This window comes from Limulus polyphemus, unplaced genomic scaffold (genome assembly GCF_000517525.1).
Source record: "Limulus polyphemus unplaced genomic scaffold, Limulus_polyphemus-2.1.2 Scaffold105, whole genome shotgun sequence".
NCBI lineage: Eukaryota > Metazoa > Arthropoda > Merostomata > Xiphosura > Limulidae > Limulus > Limulus polyphemus.
Genome location: NW_013665715.1, coordinates 521029 through 542499, shown reverse-complemented (window position 1 = coordinate 542499; position 21471 = coordinate 521029). Strand labels below are relative to the sequence as shown.

General features: G+C 30.7%; 1 long non-coding RNA gene across 2 annotated transcripts; it reads left to right on the top strand.

Annotated features, from left to right (window-relative positions):
- Nucleotides 1-758: 758 nt before the first annotated feature.
- Nucleotides 759-21298, top strand: LOC111088815. Of its 2 annotated transcripts, XR_002613218.1 has the most exons (4): nt 759-1437; nt 6370-6464; nt 17216-17278; nt 21021-21298. It is a non-coding gene; the product is annotated as an uncharacterized LOC111088815 (long non-coding RNA). The 2 variants fall into 2 exon arrangements; XR_002613219.1 differs by lacking the exon at nt 17216-17278 and having other exon boundaries at nt 760-1437.
- The last annotated feature ends 173 nt before the right edge of the window (nt 21299-21471 follow it).

Sequence of the window (21471 nt, the reverse complement as noted above, 5' to 3'; positions counted from 1 at the left end):
AATACTAAACGTTGCTTTTTCGTAAGTGTTTCAAAGCAAAAGAGATAAGATAAATTCTATCCTTAGGATATCTCATCGATAACCGTAAGGCATACAAAGAGGTTATAATAGCTTTATTACAGTATATCAACCGAATCTTTTTATATACGGTGAATGTTATTAAACAGTTGTTAATATCACCTTTTGCTAAGACAGAAAGAAATGGGCATTTTTCAAACACATATACATAGAGAAAGAAGCCGTTTGACTTTGTCCTGTCATATTGCATTTTCGAGAAATCATCTATCATTTCTAAGTATATATATATATGATTTTATAGTGCAGAATAAACAGTGATCATGCAAAAACAAGGAGTGAATCAACTAACAAGTTGATTGTGTATCTGCAAAAAAAAAGAACTCATTGTGACTGCAGTTTGAAAAGTTTGTTCTCACGTATTCAAAACCACAGTGTTTGCAAGAATTGTTATACAGTTTATGTTAGGTTTGTGGTGTCTCCAGAAAGAAAGCTTGAGGCTACTACTTTTTTTCCTTTTTTTATTCCCTTAGCCAACTTCAGGTTACAGAGAATGTTGTGGATGTGAGTATTAGATGGATTACAAGAATGCAAGCCTTGAAGAGCAGTACACTTTTTTTTTATGTTACACCAAGTAGCAGCTAGCTTCAATGACACTTATGATACGTTGGATTTTATTGTGAAGTATCATGTACAAAAAATATATATATAGTAAGGGTGAAACTTAAAACACCATCATTAAGTCTTTCCTGTCTCATAAAAAGGAGGTCGAGTCTCGTCAAAAACTGATTTCCTCCTTAATCGATTTGGCCTTGTGCAACGCGTGACTTTAATGTCAGCTCGTGCCGCGTGTCACCGCACTGTATTCTCGTCGGTTTTCGAAACTGTTAACGTTTTTACAAACGCTTAGCTGCGATTTCCAGTCTACCTGCACTAATTTTGCAGCAAAAAGTTGTCGCCATTTGATGGCGTAAAATTGTCTGCTTCTTCCGTTTATATCCACTACTGGCCAGTAGCCTGGGGTGAAATCGTGCTTACCAGTCTACCTTTCTTCGACTATCCTCTTCTGTCTCACAGGCTCTTCTAATTTCGAAGATGGCGTTTAGTTATGTTCTAAGAATGATATCAAAATTTGGTGACGTTCTTGACGCTTGAGCTCCAAATAACACATCATTTCATTGTGGAGTTATTGAATACTGCATGTCGTATTCTATACGAATTCCGTATGAATGTAGTAGTGAAGAGTATCTATAGCGAACTATAATAGTTCAAGTATAAAAGTCAACGTATGAAAAAATGAATCTTCTCAATGGTACGTAAAAAAATGGTTGGCATGGGTAGATAGATTAATCATTATTAACGCTGAGTTGAAAGGTGTTAGACCTGGAGTTTTGGAAGAGTGAAAACAATAGAAGTATTTAGGTAAGATGTTACTGAAGTTGCAAAACTATCATTGAATTATATATATATATAAGCTTGTTAATCATACTGTTGAATCTTTCGAAATACAAATATTTGCAAACATCAAGTTTTTAAATTGATTATTTGGCACAAAATGTAATTATGAAATCCTTAAACATCAGAAATTAATACGACTTTATGGTGTATTAACTACCATTTCTACAAAATGCGAGAGTTTTAACGTAGCATTGTTCTTTCCGTTGGCCATATAATTTCAGTCTTGTAGAATAGTTTTTAAAGAAAAATATAGCTATTGTTTTGATCGATGATGTCCAAAAAAGTTCAAGGTGTTCGTTCAGAATGTTAGAGCATATGTTGCGAGCACTTTTTTTTAAGCGTAACAGCCCAAATACAGTTATAATTTTATTATTTTTTATGCGTTAAAATACTTTATAGATTGAAAATATATATATAGTCTCCCTTGCACTGCATAGAAAGTTAATTATATAGAGCATATAGAAGGCAGGTGTTCTTGACTGACCTGTCAGTGTTTGATAATAATTGGTTTAAGTTATGAGAGACATGCGAATTAACACTATTTTACATACAGACATATCCAAAATGAGCCTAAAAAATGCTGAATGCTCATTTTCGGAACTTTTGAAGCAGAACTGTTGGATTATATATTAATGATCCCTTGTTGTAAATCGGTTTCTGGAAGAAGAATTCAAATAATATATGTGTAAGTTTCCTGTATAAAAATTAACTTGTCTGAAATCAATTTCTTGTTGTTGTTTTTTAACAAATTAACCCAATTTGCTTTATTGAAGTTTACATTGGTATATAACAATATTATTGCTTAATTTAGCTTGAACAATACTTGAAATCCAAATGATTTAATCAATGTATAATAAAACACTTCAATCAAGTAGAATTAGATTTTCGTAATTGTTCTGTTGTTCTTGTGAACTGTAATTTGAATTTAAATATAGGTTAACGTAATAACAATTCATTAATTGAAAACACTTAAAAACTTAAACTTACTGATATCTAGAGACGGGAAAGATTATTAAATCTTTCCCAGTATTGAAGTCCGGGATTATAACTGCTTATACGTGAATATTGTTGTAAAAAAATGGAAGGTCGATTGCCAATTTATTATGAAGTGATTTAAAATGTGTGGCTCTGCTTAAAGTTAAATACAGTTCATTTCTGAGACGAAATCAAACGTGACTCAGTGCAAGCTCAAATTGTATAGTAAAATTGTTACAGCGTTGTTAAACTTCATTTTATATAAAATAACAATACTGATATTAAACATCAAGTAATACTGCTAATTGTGTTTTACACATAATGTTTATATGAAATAAACTTATTTTAAAAAGATATAAAGCAAAGATAAATAAATTCATTAACCGGCAATGGTCAATGAATTCCTTAATCTAGAATAACAATATATACTGCTAGAAATAATAACGTATATTGTTTCCGCTTGTTATTGTTTTGTGTTTTTGAGATGTATATAATATATAGTCCACAATGTTATTGTTCTGTTTATTAATTAACTCCTACTGTTTAAGCTGTGTTATTTTGACATGATCATTTTGATATATTCATTAAAATACGACTTATCATCATGTCACTTACAAATGCATACCTGATGATGACAAAACCTTGTCGAAACGTTGTACATTTTCTGTTATGTTAAACTTATATTAAAGTTTTTCTTCATTACCCATTCAAGCCGTCTCCAGCCATTATTAGTTACAAATGCATAATTTCAATAGTTTGGGATTAAAGTACAGTGTTTAATATTTCTTAATATCAGAAGTATAATAAAGAATGTTTAAATTATATAGACAAGTGGGGTTCGATATATACGTAACTTAGCTAGCTATAGTAATATAGAAAGTTTTAATGCTACAAAAAATATTGCAAGAAAGCCAAAACTATAAAAACTGATTTACTTAGAACATTTTTAAAATTTTATCCCTACTATGGTAAATCACTGTATTTATGTTACACTGAGCCAAAGTAGGGATAAAATGGTTTAAATTTTAAGTAACTCAGTTTTTGTAGTTTTGACTTTCTTGTTTCAATACTTTTTGTAGCATTAAAACTTTCTATATTACTATAGCTAGCTAGGTTACGTATATATCGATCCCTATTTGTCTTTATAAAATTAATATTTTTATTATTATTTTTATTTGTTTCTTTTATATTAGCTATATTTTTGTGCGATAGTAATACCAAGCGTGGGGCGCGCGTAACCTGATCCGATTTTATTACTCATCAGGATTTTTACCAACTTACCCTCAAATCTAATTATATACCCAAAGTCCGTCTTATATATTTATAATAGTATCTTTTTCGATATAATAAAGGAATCATTGGGTCCCCAGACTGAAGAGTTCTGTGAAAGAATTAGAGCGATAAGGTTCGTCATTTTTTCTGTACGCTTGTCTGGAAAAGTTACTTACTTACTTACTTGGATGAAAATGCGTTGAAATAATGAAATTTTAATTCACTCTATAAAAACGTACATAGCAATTTAGATGACTTTATAAGTAGAATAAGCTTTAGTTTTGCTCAGCCAATATTGTGAATTAGTCATTGTTAATATTCAGACACTTTAAAGGTAGTTTTAAACAGGCGATTTTTATGGCCGCCTTTGTGTTTTATCACGATCCCTATTATTACGTACTCGTACTTAATAATATAAATATATATATAAGATGCGTAAATTTTAAACAATACCGGATGTCTCGAAGTAGTATGAGAAAATTCTGCAAAGTTTAAATAAAAAGTTCTTATAAACTTTTTTTGCGAAACCTAAATCCATAGTTAAAGCATTTTTACAAGAAAGTATTCTGAAAGAATTAAAACTCGTACGAAATAATTTATGTTAAAATGTGGGTTCTAGTAATGGAACTCAAACACTATTTGAGTGTAACGTGACGTTCTTAAGGAGAGAATGTTATGTTCAATACAACTTTCATAGTTAATTGATGGATCAAATTCTGTGGTTGTTGGCTGAAAGAAATTTCATTTATTTTGTTTAAAGTAGAACAAAAATTAATATAGTATCCAATTTCAAAACCGATTATAAAATTCTTTTATTTTACAAAGTTTTGAGCCTAGGCAGTTCTTTAGGTTTTAACCCAAATGTAACAATCTTATTTTAATAATGAAATCATACTCTTGTACAACGTTAATTTTCTTGCTGGAAAGTTATTACCTAATGTGTGAAGTTAGACGTTTATAATGAAATCTGCACTATAACTAGAGTAAATTCTCAAAATTTTTAATTGTTATTGTGATTCAAGTTGGAGTAAGTAGTAGATTCCATTTTCGTCAAATAAAAACATAATCATATACAACTATTTAGATTAGTTTAACCACACGAGACTATGGTGTGTGTATTTCCAAAACTCAATCTGAAAGGTTTACCGTGATTCTATAACGTATACATATATATATTACAATTTGTTTTGAATCGTAAACCTTATAGATAAATGCCTTTAATTTTAAAAATGTTTACTCATAAACTGTTTCTCACGTTATGAGTTAATATAAAGAAACACTCCGGAAATAAGCGGTTTTTTGCTGCTTAAAACAAAATAATATTAATTTCGTTGCCTCTGAAATTAACATGTAAACACGAAAGACAGTGAAATAGCGACAGACATAAAGTAGAGACATTTCTTTTGTGGTCTTTGACAAACACTTGTCAGACATTTGGAACAAGCGTATTCAAAAAATTTTTTCTTTAAGTCCATTTTCTTCCGATCTGTAGCATTACAGGTCTTAGATTTTAATATATTCTAGTTTTGAAATGCGTGAAATGTTTTTGACTTTAGTTTAATGAAGTATGGTAATTCAACAGAAAACTCTCAGCATTGCATTGTTTTTTATATAATACTTAGCATAAAGTATTCAAAATATAACATTACAGTTTTCTTTGACAATTTTCAATATTATAACGTTAAAACTCGGGTTTTGATACCCGCGGTAGACAGAGCACTGGTAGCCTATTTTGTAGCTTTGCGCTTGCCAACATTTGACAATTGTATAACATATCGTGTCAACCTGCCAGACGAATAACCCCTTGGGAGTCTATGTTTTCTCTGAACAAACCATTAGTTTTATCTTACTGGAGCCAAGACATTGTGGATTTAAATAATCAAACCACAGGAGTAATGTTTTAATTATAGAATAGTGGTAACAGTTTTGGCTAACTAAAACCAATGGATTTTGATTTCAAGTATTAAAATTCCCAAGAATTGTGATTCTGTTATAAATATTAGTCATGATATTATGTAACAAAAATCAATGAACTGCGGCTTTTAGCTATTAAACAGCCCATATATTACTATACTATTAGAAGCAAGATTATATGTATTATACGAGTCATGATTCTGTTAGAGAATACTAGTCACAGCTTTGTTTAAATCTAGCCAATGAAATGTTACACTAAAGTATTTCAAAAAATCCTGATACTGACTTCCCCGTAAAAATAGTCTCTTCGTATTGGAACTAAAGATAAAGTGATATCAAATCATTGTTTCAGTCGCTTTGAATTTTCCTGAATTGTTGATGTGTCTTGTGTATGAAATTAACAGTCATTATTGTAACCTTCTAATAAACAGAGTAACGGGTTGTGAGGTGTAAGTTGGCTGAAAAGGCATAATTATAGGTTTAATATCACAATCATGTCGATATGACATCCTCAATAATTTTATCATACAGGTTCTGCATTGCAACATCTTGACGCCGTAATGTCTTACGTTAGTATTATTTTGTAAGAACAGATATATTAAATTGTATTCAAGCAACTGTATTAACATAAGGCATTATTTCTTAAATTTGTGGCATAGTTTTGTATTTTAACGTAACAACAGAAATACATTCAACATCTGTATCAAACCGTTACAGTTTGCTTTTTTTTTTCAGCGCAAAGCCATACAATAGGCTGTCTGCACTCTCTACACCGTGGGATTCGAGCCCTGGATTATATTGTTGACTTAGAAGGGGGACTAACCGTTACAGTAAGAGACTTCCTTTAAACATAATAATAATAAATAATATTTCTGTTTAAACTTAGCAGTAATAATCACTCTGTGTTTAATCATAGCCATAACAGCCGTTACTCTCTCTATATACACATCAGCAACAATCATTTACCGTAAACATCTCTAATAACAACAGACATTTCACATATCTTAGTGAATAGTAGTAACAATATTTTAGTGTATTTAAATTAAGCATAAAATCAGCTAACATGTAAAAGCTCTATTTAAATGTGTCAAACTAATATTCATATTCGATATATAAATACATATTGTAGTAATAATCATAATTATTCTGCGTATTTAAACTAGCTGCAACAGTAGATTTGTGAGTTTAAATATAATTGAAACAGCTATTTACTATTTTTACTATTTGTATATATGATATACTAACAGTTACTTTCTGTATCTAAGTGTATATAGTTGTAGCAGCCACTCAACTGTAACAGTCACTTTCTGTGTTTACACGTAATACAAAAGAAAATACTTAGTTTATTTTGATATTTAAACGTAGTTTTAACAGTCACTTTCTGTGTTTACACGTAATACAAAAGAAAATACTTAGTTTATTTTGATATTTAAACGTAGTTTGTAAACACAGAAAGTGACTGTTACAACTACGTTTAAATATCAAAATAAACTAAGTATTTTCTTTTGTATTACGTGTAAACACAGAAAGTGACTGTTAATTTGATACAAATGTATACTTAGTTTCTTTTTGGTTTTAAACGAATAATAGGAACAATCGAGTTACTAATTTAAACTTACAGGAGTTGGCCAAAATAATAGAAACATCTCACTTTTTACCTGTAAGTTTTGGAGTCTTCAAAAGAGGCAAATGTATTCATGTGATAATTTGAACTGTCCACTAAATTATTCTGTATCACTGAATTTGTTAGTATATGAATAGTACATTATTCATTTTCAGAGAAAAGTTTTGAAAATGTATGTCTGTCAGATTTCCAAAGGTGCATGCATGATCGCAAGTGAATAACACGAACACTTAAAGTACTGAGTGTATCCAGGGGAACAGTATCGAAATTAATTTCGGTATTGATATCAAAGTATAAAACCACCTCATATAAACATAACCGTTGTAGAAAACAGGTCGTGACAAACGAACATTAATACGAATAGTGAGACGAGACTACAACGTTGAAAGAGAACGCAGAACTTAACACTAGCCTGAAACAACTGAACTCTGTCAAAACAACTCGAAGGGAACTACATAAGCTGACCTCCAATAACACCAAAAAATGCAAAAAACTGCAGTAAAATTGTCTCCAGAACACAAAAATTGGTCCGAAGCTCAACCATATTTTACAGTTTCCCATCTTATTGATGCATTCATTTGTGGTGCAAACCAATAGAAGTTTACCACCCTGAGTGTCTTATGCTATCATTTAAGCATGGTAATTATATTGACAGCTTTCTGTTGAAATAATGTAGGACCTGTGATCTCACTCAAAGGTAAAGTGACAGTAATTGATTACTGAAACCTTGTTACATATCGGGTTCGTCCTATATTTGTATTCCAAACCGAAGCTTATCTGTTTCAGGAAGAGAGGGCACCAGTTTAAACTGTTAAAGATCGGTTCGAAGAACGTGATGAAGAGTCAGGACACATAACTTGGTCACAAAATCTAAACCAGTCTTCGAAACAAATTTCCACAACCAACAGCTTTCATCGATGAATGGTCTAAAATATCACTGTCTGATGCACAACACGTGTGTCATCAATTTTACATTGTGTTAATGTTGTATTTTCTGCTTGTGGTGAGCCAACTCCATATTAATGAATTAAAAGTAGAAATTAACAGATATTTCCATCATTTTGTCCAACCCCTGTCGAACAAACGTTTAGTATGCTTAAAACTGAAAGGTTACACAAACTCAATAGCACAGCTAATATTGCTGAAAATATCTGATCCACAGAGATTTAGAAAAAGAGCCTTAGAATATGTAATGTGATACATGTATTATCATTTTTTTTTATTTCTATACACATATATCATTTCCTTTAGCTTTCTCTACTTCTGTTCACCTACACTAGCTTGTTTGTTATCCCAAAATAGTTTAACACTCAGTACGGTAAACATCAAATAATACATGAATTCAAACCTGAGATAGCTAGAATAGCTCACTTCAAAACATTTTATAAGCTAAAATACGCCAGAAATTATTTTTTTTTTCCAATAATACATTCTACTGTCTGTACTTGGTACATTTGATACTTTTGAGAAGTTACAGGCTTTTAATACATAAAGTCAAATATTTTTACAGTATCAGCTGTTTTGTAAATATATATTTATACAAACTGCTGATACTGTAAAAAGAGAACTTTTACCTACTACCTTTATAGCGGTTGGACATTATTAACAACAGAAACGTGCTAAAGTAATAACCTATTAAGATTAAGTATTGCTAATAACACTGTTTTGTCGTTGTGTTTCTTCTTGTTGTAAATTCATTATAAGTACTTGTAAATATTTAAATGTGCTCAAGGATGAAAAGAGGATGTCCTGTCTGTGGAATGAATGCATGTAAGACTTAGTTTAACAACGTTTTGAGAGTTATATTGTTGTTGTTTAAAAAAAACGTTAGAAATAAGTGAAACTCCTCCTGAATGTTGTTTTATGCTCAGTAACCGAACTCTTATAAGTTGAAACCTTACTAAATCAAACTGTACATTATGTAAAATAAAAAGGTTAGTGGTGGAATTGATAAAGACAGTCATAATTTATCCCGTTATTTATAAAAAATAAAATAAACATGAAACTAGTTAACAAAGCAAATACTATACACTTAATGCATAAAATACGTTTTTATATATTTATCAAATACTTCTTATAAGACACCATACGAAGAAAACAAAAGCGTAATCAAATTTGTGATTTCGTTCTGTTTTTAGCTTCTAATATTTCACCCAAATGATCGAACTTGTCTAGTTCCTGGAATACTATTAAATTTCTTGCAACCGACACTGGTATGTACAATTAATAACACGCTTCATCTAGCCATATATTTATATATATATTTCAAATATTTTTAATAAACCTATCAATAGTTTTTCATGTGTATATTGAACTGTTTCTTTGAGGTACAGGAAATAGTTGATAATCATTCATCTGAATCGTCTAAATTGTTTAAAAAACACGCCACATTTTATCCTCGGTTTCTCTAAGCCAATATAACGTACATGTTTCAAGGAAACTCTGCTTGGACATTCTTTACAGTTGTACTAAAAACTCGCCCTGCTGGTTGGGTGTAGGTGAACAGAAGTAGAGAAAGCTAAAGGAAATGAGATATGTGTATAGAAATAAAAAAAAATTATAATACATGTATCACATTACATATTCTAAGGCTCTTTTTCTAAATCTCTGTGGATCGTTACAGGTTGGTGAACAACTGTTATTGCATCCATGCAGGGTGACATATTTTTGTATAACGTGTGTGTATATTTCATTGTGCACGAAAAATACAATTCATAAATAAAAAAAATATTTCTTATTTCTCTACCCCCAACTGTAACCGTGTATACATATATACGATTACGAGTGTAAGGTATTTCGTGTACATTTTTAAGACAGATTATTTTTGTATATGTTCTTGAATTTAATAATCTCGTACTTAAGTAGATATGAATAAGTAAAGCCCAGTTTTCTATAACAATAACTATTTTTTCTATATATCTGTTTTTGTTGAACAATCTGCTGCTACTTGATAGGAGTTTTTAACTTGCTGCATAGATCTTTATATAGATACTAATTACTTTGATCATTTTACTCTTGCCTTCCATAGCACAGCCATATTTCCAAAATGTCAATTGCTCACGTTACATTTATAAACACATAAATTGCTCGTATCTCTAAAGGTTAAAATTCTTGTTACGTCTATAATCCACACCATACCCATACCTGTTAACGTTAATAGTTCTTGTTACGTCTATATAATCCATAACATACCTGTACGTATATAATTAATAGATCTTGTTACGTCTATATAATCCACACCATACCCATACCTGTTAACGTTAATAATTCTTGTTACGTCTATACAATCCATAACATACCTGTACGTATATAATTAATAGATCTTGTTACGTCTATACAAGCCACACCATACCTGTTAACGTTGATAATTCTTGTTACGTCTATACAATCCATAACATACCTGTATGTATAAAATTAATAGATCTTGTTACGTCTATACAATCCACACCATACCCATACCTGTTAACGTTAATAATTCTCGTTACGTCTATACAATCCATAACATACCAGTACCTGTTAACGTTAATAATTTTAGTTACGTCTTCAATTCACACCACAACTGTACTTATAAAGTTAATATTTCTTGTTACGTCTATACAATCCACATCATACCTGTACCTATAAAGTTAATAGTTCTTGTTACATCTATGCAATTCACACCACACCTGTTCGTATAAAATTAATAGTTCTTGTTACGTCTATGCAATCCACACCGCATCTGTACTTATAAAAGTTAATAGTTCTTGCTACGTCTATACAATCCACACCATACCCATAACTATAAAAGTTAATAGTTCTTGTTACGTCTATACAATCTACACCATACCTGTACCTATAAAGTTAATAGTTCTTGTTACATCTATGCAATCCACACCATACCCATACCTATGAAAGTTAATAGTTCTTGTTAGGCCTACACAGTCCACACCATACCCATATTTATAAAAAATATTAGTTATTTCTCTCTGTAAAAGTTAATAATTCTTGTTACGTCTATACAATCCACAACACACCTGTACCAATGGAAGTTAACTCCGAACGTATTACCTCTACATGTCACAGCATACCTGTATCTATAAAATAATTCATAATTCTTAATTTGTTACATTTTTTACTTGTTACATTTATATTACACAGCATACCTGCATCCATAAATTTTAGTAGCACATAGCTTATTACTCTGATATATATAGCTGTTACTTGAAAAATCTGGGGCTTTTAAAGTATTTTGTATATAGTTCACAACGTACCCGTATACTATAAACATATTACTTGTGTTAAATTTGTTACTCTTGCATTTCATAATCTAACGATATCTATAACTGTTAGTAGTTTTTAAAGTGCTAACAAACCAGAATGCTAATGTATTAACGTTCTTCGCCCGTTAATAGCTCTATTATTCAGTATAGATGAGTAAATATCCATTACTCTCTGTTCACTTACTGATAAGCCTATGTCTTGATACAGCCATACAGTTAAGTTCTTATGTATCTACTTTTTCTCTAGTTAATAATCCTATCTTTATCACACCAGTGATGGCTTATAATTCTCCTTCCCTTGTAAACCAGTCCATTATCATATGTAGAAATACGTCCATGTAATTAAGTTCATACATTTTCTTTTTTTAATTATTCGGTTTTTACCATACTTGTAATAACATAGATCTCCAATTGTAAACTTGCCACCCACTATATATATAACAATATCATAGTGTTTTTAATGTATTAATGAACGAATCTTCTAACATCTCTTACATAAAAAGATAACAATGGCTTTTTATCTTTCTTTGAGTATTTCCTTGTTTATATCGAATGTCATCTTGTTATTGCTTTTTTAATATTAAAATTTCCTATTGGTCTCCTGGTTTAGAATCCCTGAAAAAACTGGCATGTATAAGTAACGCTGTCGAGACTAAACCCGTTCTGGTATACTTGCTAATCTGATTTATAAGAAAAGATGGAAAAAGATGCGTTAGGAATAAATCTTTGAGCACTTAAGGATATAACATGAAATAGAAGAAGAAATGAAGGCGTGTTACACGAGCACTATTTATTGATAGCTTTGACCGTTTACATGATCAGCGATTCTTTCTTTCTGAAATGACTTCCCAGTCATTAAATCCAGATCTATATAGCGATAAATCCGTGAGTGAAGTCAAACGATGGAAGTTTTGTTTACACGAGGTAATTCTTGAAGTATAAAACTATATTATCGATTATAAATTCAGACTTGCTCACTACTTCCGAAAAATGAACACATTGTCATATTAGATTTACAACATCTTTAGAATTAAGAAGTCAGTACGAAGAATTTATGTTACAACTAAATAGATGTTTATTTGTTTTGAATTTCACTCAGAACCACCCCCAACCGACCCTGATACTGAAATTACGGTATAGAGGGAAGGAAGCTAATCAAAACCACTCAACGCCAACTCTTGGGTTATTCTAAATTGTAATGATCTTATCTACTCTTGAACATTCAAAAGATTAATATGAAAGAATAGCGAGTGATCCCATATGCTGCAGCTGAATGTACTGCCACAAGAAAAATGATCTAGACATTCTTTTGTTTCAAAGCATGTTAGAAAAACTAGCAAACAATGAATGTCTATGTGAAAAAAAAAAAAAGAGGGATCATTTTACGTCATACATTTTCAAGACTTACTTGAAAGTCTAGCATTCTTTAAATAACTAAGTAAAAATACTTATTATTTAATTTCTGTAGTACATATTGGTGTATAGAAGGCATATTAATACTAGAAATAAACGACCTTATAACACCTAAATGTTATCTTTGTTTAATTGGACACTCAACGTTTCGCTTAACAGCTTCTTCAGGAGCGTTCACTAAAACCCAAAGGTACTGCCAAAAGATCTGGAAGTCAGCATATAACAGTGTTATATACAGATACTACATGAGATCTGGAGGTCAGCTTATGCCAGTGATATATACAGATACTACATGAGATCTGGAGGTCAGCTTATGCCAGTGATATATACAGATACTACATGAGATCTGGAGGTCAGCATATAACAGTGTTATATACAGAGACTGCATGAGATCTGGAGGTCAGCTTATGCCAGTGATATTTCAAGATACTGCTATGAGATCATGCGGTTAATATATAATAGGCATGTTTGAAGTTATTGTTATGATATTGATGGTAATTATATAATATTTTAAGGCACTACTAAGAGGTCTGTAATAAAAATATTTTAAGGTACTACTATTAGATCTGGTGGTCAACCTACCTTTAAGAAACTGGTGGTTACGATACAACAATCATTATCCATCTTCGAAATAATTAATTAAAGCCGGAAAAAGACATTTTTTGTAACAGTGTTTGTACAAATGCCGTCGTTGATCCGAATATAAGCACATATTCCTTTACAAACTTTTTTTCTCTATTTTGCGTTTGCATTTTTCAATATTTTCTATTTTTCAATTATTACTTTATATTGCATACATTTCGGTGATAACACTGGAAAGGTACAATGTACTTATTACTTAATACATCCTTTCTTTTACATAGGCATAATGTAACAATTGTCTTTCTGTCATCCCTTAATTGGTATTCCAGTTACGCTAAAAATTAATATAATAAATTAATAAAGTAGTTTTTTTTATTTTTTGTATCTTTTAAACGTCGTATTGAATGTTTACTAAATTCATTTTAGAATTTTCAATGAGATGATACATTAATATGTTGGAAACTTGTGAACAATACACATGGTTTTATTTTTATTTATTTTACCAATCATGTGTACGGAAATCCGTATTGCCTATATTATTCTTATTCAGTCAACCGAAAACGGATATCACACTTCATAACTAAAAATACTATCATTTATTCTTCAGTTTCTTCTAAAGGAAATGTTTCACTTCGTTAAGTAAGGCTATGTGGTTTTCAAAATAGCTAACAGTATAAAGAAGTCTGCTAGGAAGTGGAATATTCTATGTTTACAGAGCAGGAACTCGACTTATTCAATTTCTCCTATATTTACTTCTGTTCTAACGTACCGAAAATAAAAAAAAAACATAGTGCTATGTTCAAAATAAAATCTTTAATTATACTCTCTACTGTGTAATTGAAAAGTACAATAATAAAAGTAAGATATTTCATAAAGAAATTAAAATGACATTTGTGCAAAATATTCGTTTCTGAAACAGGTGTGTCAGCCTTTGAATTTCTCCCTGATCCAGAACACGACCCAAAAATATTTTCTACATAAAATCACAGTTACAAATTTACAAACAAACTCTAAAAGATTCAGTTTGTGGTAATTGTTTTTTTTTTATATTTCATCATATCTTTCTATATCCCGCAGCTAATCAACTCTTGAAATATCTCTCCTATTTTATAATAACTATGACATATATCTCTCCTTTATGTCTTGTTAGCCCCAGGTTAGGAAGGGGGCTTTCATTTCGGAGCCTCAGGAGGTAACAATAATCTATAGCTGTGTTGAAGAAAATGTAATTTTTGTTGTTAAATATATCAAACAAATGGTTGTTATTGTTTTTTAAATAAGGTGCAAAATAGTGTAATTCATGTTGCACTAAAAACAAAGACTAGACTGAGAATTGAGAATACCACACTTTCACCTAGCACGAAAAACTCAAACAATCTGCCGTCCGTTTATCTAAAACCTCTATCAAAGCGTTTTTCCAGACAAAACATCAAGGTATCGTTATTTATTCTATTATCTGGTAAGTTTACTGATTAAACAAAGTCACGTTAATTATTTCGTCGTTTGAATTATTTCATAGAATATATATAATTTATTATAATGTCACGTAGTTGTTTTCCTTAATTACCTATGCTACAGATTTATATCGATGTTAAGATGTTGTATTCTAGCAATACCATAGAACCAAGGGTAGATGTGGAACTTAAAGAACAATTTCCAATCAACTTGGAATGTTGATATTAAAGCATTTTTATGCTAATAAGTTCAGACTGTTTTAACAAATAATTTTGATATTCTACCATTGTTTACTGCTAGACAATTGAACGTGACTTGTGTTAGTGCTTGTTTTCAGATATATTCCATTTTACTTGTATTGGTTCTGCTAGTTCTTGTTCATATTATACGCATATCTTTCTGTTTTGTTAGCTTAACAGAACAATATCATATAAATTCCTTATTGTTTACACTGACTGTTAATACTAAACCAATGTCGGACAGTTCAGTATGATATTGGACTATCTTGTTCCCAACACTACACTTTGATATTATCACTTTTTTTGGTTTATTTTTTGTCAGATCAACAGTTCAGTATGACATAGAATGCCTTATCTGTTACACTAATATTTTTGATATTAACCTGATGTCTTTATATAAAACAGTTAAATATGATATGTTGTACCTTCTACGTTACGTTAATATAATGTATATTACTGCATTATTTTTATCTCATTCAATGAGGTGTTATAGGGAATACCTATTTTCTTTCTACTAGTAAAGTTGATATTAGCAAGATGTTTTTATATTAGAGTTGAGAATTTTCAGGAATATCTTGTTATTTACAAAATGTTTGTATTAATCCGATGATGATACACTTAGTTATGATATGAAGTACTTCTTTCTTTACATTAGCACATTTGATATTAACCTGACGATCAAACATTTGAGTGTTATATGGAGTGCCCTCTTTCTTTACACTATCACAGTAGATATTTACATGGTTATGATACACTTAGGCATGATATGAAGTACCTTCTTTTTTAACAATATCACAGTTGATATTAATGATCACCCCCTTATGCATGATATGAAATACCCTTTTATATCTACACTATTTGATATTATACTTTAATATCATACTTGATATTAACCCGATCATGATACACTTAGATATGATTTGGAGTACCTTCTTTCTTTATCATATGTCACAGTTTATATTAACCTGATCATGATACACTTAGATATGATATGGAGTACCTTCTTTCTTTATCACATGTCACAGTTTATATTAACCTGATCATGATACACTTAGATATGATATGGAGTACCTTCTTTCTTTACAACATCGCAGTTCATATTAACCCATCTATGAAACACTTAGGCGTGATATGGAGTACCTTCTTTCTTTACAAAGCACATATTAATGATATTAATTCGATGTTTTTATGTCAGACAGTTCGTTGTTACAAGAAATCCATTTTTATTTGGGCTAGTTGTTGATATTACGCCCAGGTTGCTTATGTTAGAGTTATCACTATTACACCCAGACAATTTACTTTAAACAGTTTAATATGATATGGATTAATTATCGTCGTATTTTATGTCAGTTATATATAATATGGAAGACCCTGTTATTTACACTAATTGCTTATATTACCCGGTAGTTTTCTATGTCAGATAGTATAATATGATTTCCTAATACTTGCCTCAATATATGAATAATGTATAAAGACTTTTTGCTTTCAACATTATCAGATAATGATAAATATAAAATTAAATTATTTTGGACTTAAAATAACCATAGTGCTTAATGTTGACAAGTATTAAGTACCGTGTTCGTATGGTACACGATTTTTAAACATACTTTTTTTAGTGCTTAATATTTAAATTTACATCTACTCATCTTATGACACATACATCTTTTAGATTAAAATATGAGTTCCCTATTCTTGTCTTATAGCTTTACGTTATGCATTTTTGTTTTTCAGTGTATAATTTTTTAGGCATGTTAATACAACAATGGTTGTGGTCTGCTTTATATTTACATTTGTTTGAGAACTTTTGCTAATGCTGGTTTGACCCGTTTCATATTTGTTACTTGTTTGACGGTAATGTAATGTAATAATATGTAATGTGAAATCAGAATTTTATTATGCTGTTTATTACGACTTTCTTCGTTATGTATAATACCTATTATTACACAATATGATAATTTCAAATATATATTTATACTTAACGCCTATGCGCTTTCATAACATACATTTAGATGTGCGTGTAAAGATTCCGGTAAACAGAAATTGGGGATCCTTACAGGACGACATATTTTCAAGTAAGAACTTTCTAATTTCATTTTAATTACGTTCCTTTTTAGTTCAGTTTAAGATAGACGCAAATCAAAAATATTCTAATATATGTTTGTAGGCAGAAGGCAATAATATTTTAGCCAATCACTCTATTGTATGTACTTAGCCACGCCTATAAAGTGGCATGTGATTGGTACTTAAGCAACAAGAAAAGCACGTGGTTTACTATAGCTAATTCTCACAGTGGTCTATTGTAATTATCTTAATAGTAGTTTTCGACGCTGGCAGGGTAACAGTTCCTCATTGTGTTAATGTTCTCACAGTGAAGTACATTTGAATAGATTTTCCAAACAGACTTGGGAAACGGAAAAGCTCAGGACATGAAAACGTATTGTAACGTATAATTACTAGCAGAAAGGCGTGGTATTAGCTTCCCTTCTTCAGCAAACCACACCAGCTAAAATTAATATCTTCACTCTTTCATAGCGCTGAATTGTGAAAATAGCAGTTCCCAGTCCTTTATAGGAGAATATAATTGAATTTTTTGAGTGTATATAGCGAAAGGTGGGCCTGGCTTTTGGAACAGAACAGCCTTGCTATACACAGCTTCTAGCTGCACTCTTTACCTGTGACGTGCAGGGACGGTTATTACCGTGATAATCACCTCTTCTTAGCTTGTATACTTGTTAGATTTGTTATTTTATTTTTTAACATGTTGAAATTAGGCATCCTGCTCAAAAATTCATACAGCTACTAAGTGGAACAGTTCAGGTGCAATGTGGACTATTTAGTATCAAAACTGACAACTAAAAATGCGACCTATATTCTTTGCGGAGAAACCTATTGCCACAATAGAAGACAAATATTCATAGATATTGTAATATTTTTATACATCTTCTTCTACTCCAGGATGACTACTCGCTCTACCGATGGTTGAATGCAAGCAATATGTTAAAGCTAATTGTTTATTAAGGGGTTAAAGTAGAGTGATTCTCTCCACAAAATATAATTAACGATAAAGTAAACACGGACGTAAAATGCCTTCAATTATTGAAAGAAACAGGAATATAAGATTATTAATATTTTAATCAAGATAATTCATAAAGCTAACTACATCAAATTAAGTCCGTTCCTAATTAGTAAAGCTAAAGCCTACAATACATACGATCACACTATTACTTACAATGTAAACAAGGTAATACTGAAACCACATTATGATTTAAATTGCTATTATGGCAAACTACCTTTAACGATATTATCAACCATAATCCAAAAATAAGTAATAAGATTTGACCTTTTTGAAGTATTTAAGTCAAGTTGAAATTGGCATCTTAAGCCACGGGCGAAAATTAATCGTTTTATAAAATTGTCAAAGTAACTGAGTATGCTAAGTTAACTATTTATTACATTATTTAAAAGTCATTGTTTCTTACACAGCCTGGTAAAAAGACGCACTCAGTTTCCAAGTATAAAATATATTTGAATTTTCTAGTAATATTTAATATATTAATAATATAATATATATCACAAGAGAAAACTCCAACAAGCAAATTCTCTGCGTGCCAGAGAAAAAACACAATAACAAATCTTCGCTAATAATCCTTCCAGGTAAGCCTTGGGATATGACGCTGATATACATTTTGATGAACATAATTTACCTTATGGGCAATCTTTTTTTATACATTTGCATGAATACACAATATTTGTTTTGATTGTAAACTAACAGACAATAAGTTTGATCCTGTTGTGTTGTTAACTTGTAAGATTTTATTTGTTCACATTGGAATTAACAACTGAACGCTTTCCTTTCATGTTACACAACACAGGATTTTTAATAATCAGTCATTACTCGGTTGTCCTCGTTTCGTATAAGTAGTCCTCATTTGAAATATGCTAATTAGAAATAATATGTAAAATAAGAAAATTTAATTGTTTATTGGAATTTTTTGACCAGTTCTAAAATGAGTGACACTGTTTCTTTTTTAAGGATTTACTAGTTGTAAAGGAAAATCTTAAATCAAAAGTTACGTTTTTATCTATTATAAGTGTCTTTAAAATATGTTGATTGGTTATTACTAGATACATTTCCCGCTTTTCAATATTGTAAGGAGATTTACCCAAAGAAAATATACTAGAGCCTGTACTAAAGATTAAACATAACTTACATTTTCGTTAAAAAGGAACGTCTTCCTGGATTTTGTTGACATTTTAAGATCTTTAAGGTTATAAAATGTTTCATTCAAGTAGCTTGACGATGAAAATAAAGTATTTGTTTCTGCTGCTGCTTATGCACAGCTAAAGATTCATTGACGAAAATTTGTCACAAAAATATTTAAATAAACTGTAGAATTTGCTGACGGCAGACATATTCGTGGGATGGTAAAAAAAGTATTGAGTTATCAATTATACTAAACATACCGTATGTAAGTAAAGAAAAAAACTGTAGGAAAAACTAGTTAGTGACCTTAAAGTTGTTTTATGTATTTACAGTGGAGTATGTGCTTAACAGAAAATATATGTTTATATTTACGCGATGCTTTGACAACAAAATTATTTTATGTATTTATGCAATAGTAACTGCCTGACTAATTTATCACATTTATACTACACTACATTTATTCGCATATATATATATAATATTTGAATCGTTTAATGTGCTAGGTGATTGCTTGAATCATACAAAGCCGGATGTAGCCATATCACGATTAGTTCTGCAACACAATGGATAAGAGCAAGAATGTTTCCGACTTTCAGAGGCATGAAATGGTTTCTTGTCTTATGGGAATATTGTTAATAAATACCACCTTTTTGTCAAATTGTTTAAAATAATTTGTCATCAGAGTTTATCAGCAGCAGCTATCGAAAAGGAATACTTCTTCATCTAGGAAGACTTGTGAACATCAACCGAGATGATAAAAACAAACAAACCCCGTTTATAATATGAAACAGACGTAGGGACTGTTTGGCCAATTTATTCAACAGTTATAAGAATTCGACTCCACCATCTGCATCATGCAAGGTGCATTACAAAAGCTATCATATGGCAACCGACAACCACATCGAAAACAGTTTATCTCAGGTGCAAATAGGAAAGCATCGCTTCAGTGCTTTTTAAAGCGCAAAGTGTGAACGGTGAACAATTCATGAGTCACATTTCATTCTTTTCTGTAGCGACGCTGAAGTAAAATTTTGAAGAAAAAAAAAGCGACTGATGCAATTGACCCTGCTTGGGTTGTTCCGACAGTGTAAGCTACTGGAAATGACGTAATGCCTTAGGGGCTGGGTCTTTTGACTTCTTTTTTTTTTAGACGTGATAATAACACATTGAATATATATCTAAATGTTGTTACTGATCATGACTTCCCCATCTTGATAGACACGGGTTCTTCCTACTTAATAATACAATAAACCACTGCACTTACGTTGCCTGAAATTGATTTGAAGAACTTCAGTGTTTCTATCTATCTCTCTCTCTCTCTTATAAGTTCACAAAATTAAGAATATCTGCTTTCATGTCAGTTTTGATTCTTTATAGATTATATATATAACAAATCATATAATGCATTGATGATTTTAAAACCCGTACTTATGATATCCTGCACAGAGGCTAAGAAGCATATTTAGAATACTTTATCGGGGTTTAATTTAAGAAATTAAATACCATATTCAATTAGTGTATTTCTTCGTTTTTAGTTTAATTGTTTGAAATATGCACAAAGAACATAAATATAACACCTAATCAACAAACAACCTCTTCTTTCTTTACAGTCTTCAGCTACTTTGGCTTCTTGGTCATCAAAATAAGATGGACTACAACTCTCGATCCTTGTGGCTTCAAGAATTCTATTGGTATCGTCAACAATGACGTTATTCTACGCATATTATTATTATTGTTAATATTCGAAGTTTATTGTAATCTTCAATTGCACTTTCTGTAGAACAAACGCTGATATTAAGTTGGAAAGCACTTTATGCCATTGTCAACCTCCGTAACATTATGGAAAGAAACCCAATGCAATAAAGACGTTGATACTATGTCACACAAACTGTGTTATATTGGCCCATATCTGGTAATATAATTCTACTTTGTACCCGTTTTTAACGTTTTGGACAAAACTTTACGACGTTATACACAACAGACATGTCAATGTGCCCTTATTTATTCAGTCACGTTATGGAAAGAAAGTCAGGGTAGTATGTTCTTTAACATTATATCAGA